We start from the raw sequence: 2,897 nt of genomic DNA, 5'->3' as shown, positions 1-2,897 counted from the left end.
GTTGACAGAAACAGCCAACTGCCTGGATAGTCACCTGAGGTTTCTCCACAGTGTTGGCTTAGTGTGTCTGACAGACTCATTTGTGAAGTAGGATGTACACAAGGTCAATAGTTTGACCTCACATTGGGTGAGAGAAGTCCATGTACCAGAAACACCTGAATTCCATTAGTGTCATGTCATGATTCAGGATTTTAAATTCTGGAAATTGTTGATGGTTTTTTAATTCAGCTGTCCATTCTTCTTGGCTGTGTATATGTGTGTGTGGCTTCATCTCAGCATCCCTTTATTCTCCACATCCCTCTATTAAATGCCAGTTTAGCTTTCTGCCTGTTGACGCGCCCGAGGAAGCATCGCTGAAGGCTCTCGTTGCCCTGCCATCATGTCTAAGTCAGAGTCTCCCAAAGAGCCGAACAGCTGCGGAAGCTCTTCATTGGAGGGCTGAGCTTCAAAACAACCGACGAGAGCCTGGGGAACCATTTTGAGCAATGGGGAACACTCACAGACTGCGTGGTAATGAGAGATCCAAACACCAAGCGATCCAGGGGCTTTGGGTTTGTCACATACGCCACTGTGGAGGAAGTGGATGCCGCTATGAATGCAAGACCACACAAGGTGGATGGAAGAGTTGTGGAACCTAAGAGAGCCGTGTCGAGAGAAGATTCTCAGAGACCGGGTGCCCACTTAACTGTGAAAAAGATCTTTGTTGGCGGTATTAAAGAAGACACTGAAGAACATCACCGGCGAGATTATTTTGAGCAGTATGGAAAGATCGAAGTGATTGAGATCATGACTGACAGAGGCAGTGGAAAAAAGAGAGGGTTTGCTTTTGTCACTTTTGATGACCACGACTCTGTGGACAAGATTGTCATTCAGAAATACCATACTGTGAATGGCCACAACTGTGAAGTCAGAAAAGCCCTGTCAAAGCAGGAGATGGCTAGTGCTTCATCCAGCCAAAGAGGTCGAAGTGGTTCCGGAAACTTTGGTAGTGGTCGTGGAGGCGGTTTTGGTGGCAATGACAATTTTGGTCGAGGGGGGAACTTCAGTGGTCATGGTGGCTTCGGTGGCAGCCGTGGTGGTGGCTCAGAACTGGTGATCTCCTGTATGAAAACGTAATTTTCTGACTCAAAATGTTATTCCAACTTGTACAGAGAAATCTGTGAGTATGCTCCAAATCCTCTGAGTTGGGATTCTCTTTGGACTAGCTCTGAGACTTCCTGGCACATTGCCTTTACTCATCAATTCTGTGGGTAGGGGAGAGTTAACCCCAGCTTCCCTACTTGCTAATGATTTAAGACAGTTTTTGTCTGGTAGATTTCATGGGGAATTCCAGGCTAGATAATCTGGACAAACAAAGGAGCAAGCCATCAGAAATTTAGAAATCTGTAGAAATTTTTATTGATGCAAAAAACTCTGTGTGTGTGTGTGTGTGTGTGTGTGTGTGTGTGTGTGTGTGTGTGCCTATGCACACATGAATTGCAATAAAAATATCTCTTACATTCTAGGAGACTGGAACTTCTATTGGACTCCATAGACAAGGTTAATAATACACATTGAAGTCACTTAAGACTACTATCCTACTGTGTTCTTAACTTCTTTGTTTAACCTGAGTTTATGAGTACATTCAACTTTACTTGCCCTGGATTTCCCACGTAGTCAACTTTCTTTTTCTTTTTCAATTAAATTTTTTAATTTTAATTTTAATTTTTAATTAAAATTTTCCATTCATTTTACACACCACCAGTAGCTGCCCCTCCCTCTTCTCCTCTTACTGCCTCCCCCTGCCTCTCCTCTATCTCTCCCATCCACTCCCCCTCCATTCAGAAAGGGACAGGCCTCCCATGGGAGTCAGCAAAGCATGTCATATCACATGGAAGCAGTACAAAGCCCTCTCCCTACATCAAGGCTGGGCAAGGCATCCCTGCTTAGGTTCCAAAAAAACCAGCTCATGCACCAAGGACAGGTCTTGATCCCCCTGACAGAGTCCCCACAAACAGACCAAGTTACACAACTGTCATCCACATGCAGCGAGCTTGGGTTGGTCTGATGCAGGCTACTTAGCTGTCAGTCCAGAGTCTGTGAGCTCCCATTAGCTCAGGTCAGCTGTCTCTGTGGGTTTCCACATCATCTGGGCTGGAGAGCTAGTTCAACAATTAAAGGCTAGGCTCACAACCAAAAATGTTGTCAGCTTTTACAACGTAAGATAATGCATAGCTGTAATCTTAAATTATGTAATCTTCCACACACCTGACCCATAATAATGCAGATATTTTCTAACAATCTTTTGCTGAAAGCAGCAAAAACAGAGGTTGAGATCAATCTCCTAAAATGAATGTCTACCATGAATGTTGGATACACCTCTTGGACATTGGTTGACAAATAATGATGTTTGTAGTACTATTTGTTGTCTGGGTCAGTTGGGACCAGTTGGTGATAGTGACTTAATCCCATGTAAAACTCTGTTAATGATTTCTGTAAAGTACCTCTCCTTTCTTCCCCATGTGTCATTGTTTATGCTGTTCAATAAAAACAGAGTAAGACCTTTGCTGGAGACAGACATACAGGGACAGAGAGTCACAAGACAGCCTTCAGGTAGGCACAGATTCAGAACCACACAACAGACAGACATTTGACAGAAGACACAGGGAGCATGAAGTAGATAATTCAAGTCTGGACTCACTCTTATTTAAATGACATGAAGGGCAGTGCTTTGATTTCTTTCCTTCATTTGACACCAAGGCATTATGGGTAACTTGGAGAGGAGTTCATCACTGATGTGCTTTACCCATCTATGTGTAGAGTTGACTTCTTTATCGAGGCTCTGCTTTGAGCCAGGTGACTGGATTAGGGATTGAGTTCTTATTCAAAACTGGCTACTCCAGTTTTGATGGAAACAA

General features: G+C 43.7%; 1 pseudogene; it reads left to right on the top strand.

Moving 5' to 3' along the window:
- Positions 1-379: 379 nt before the first annotated feature.
- Positions 380-1,116, top strand: LOC102902908 (heterogeneous nuclear ribonucleoprotein A1-like; annotated as a pseudogene).
- The last annotated feature ends 1,781 nt before the right edge of the window (positions 1,117-2,897 follow it).

Source organism: Peromyscus maniculatus, chromosome 7, assembly GCF_049852395.1.
Source record: "Peromyscus maniculatus bairdii isolate BWxNUB_F1_BW_parent chromosome 7, HU_Pman_BW_mat_3.1, whole genome shotgun sequence".
NCBI lineage: Eukaryota > Metazoa > Chordata > Mammalia > Rodentia > Cricetidae > Peromyscus > Peromyscus maniculatus.
The sequence above is the reverse complement of the archived record's forward strand: the minus strand, read 5'-3'. Positions and strand labels throughout refer to the sequence as shown.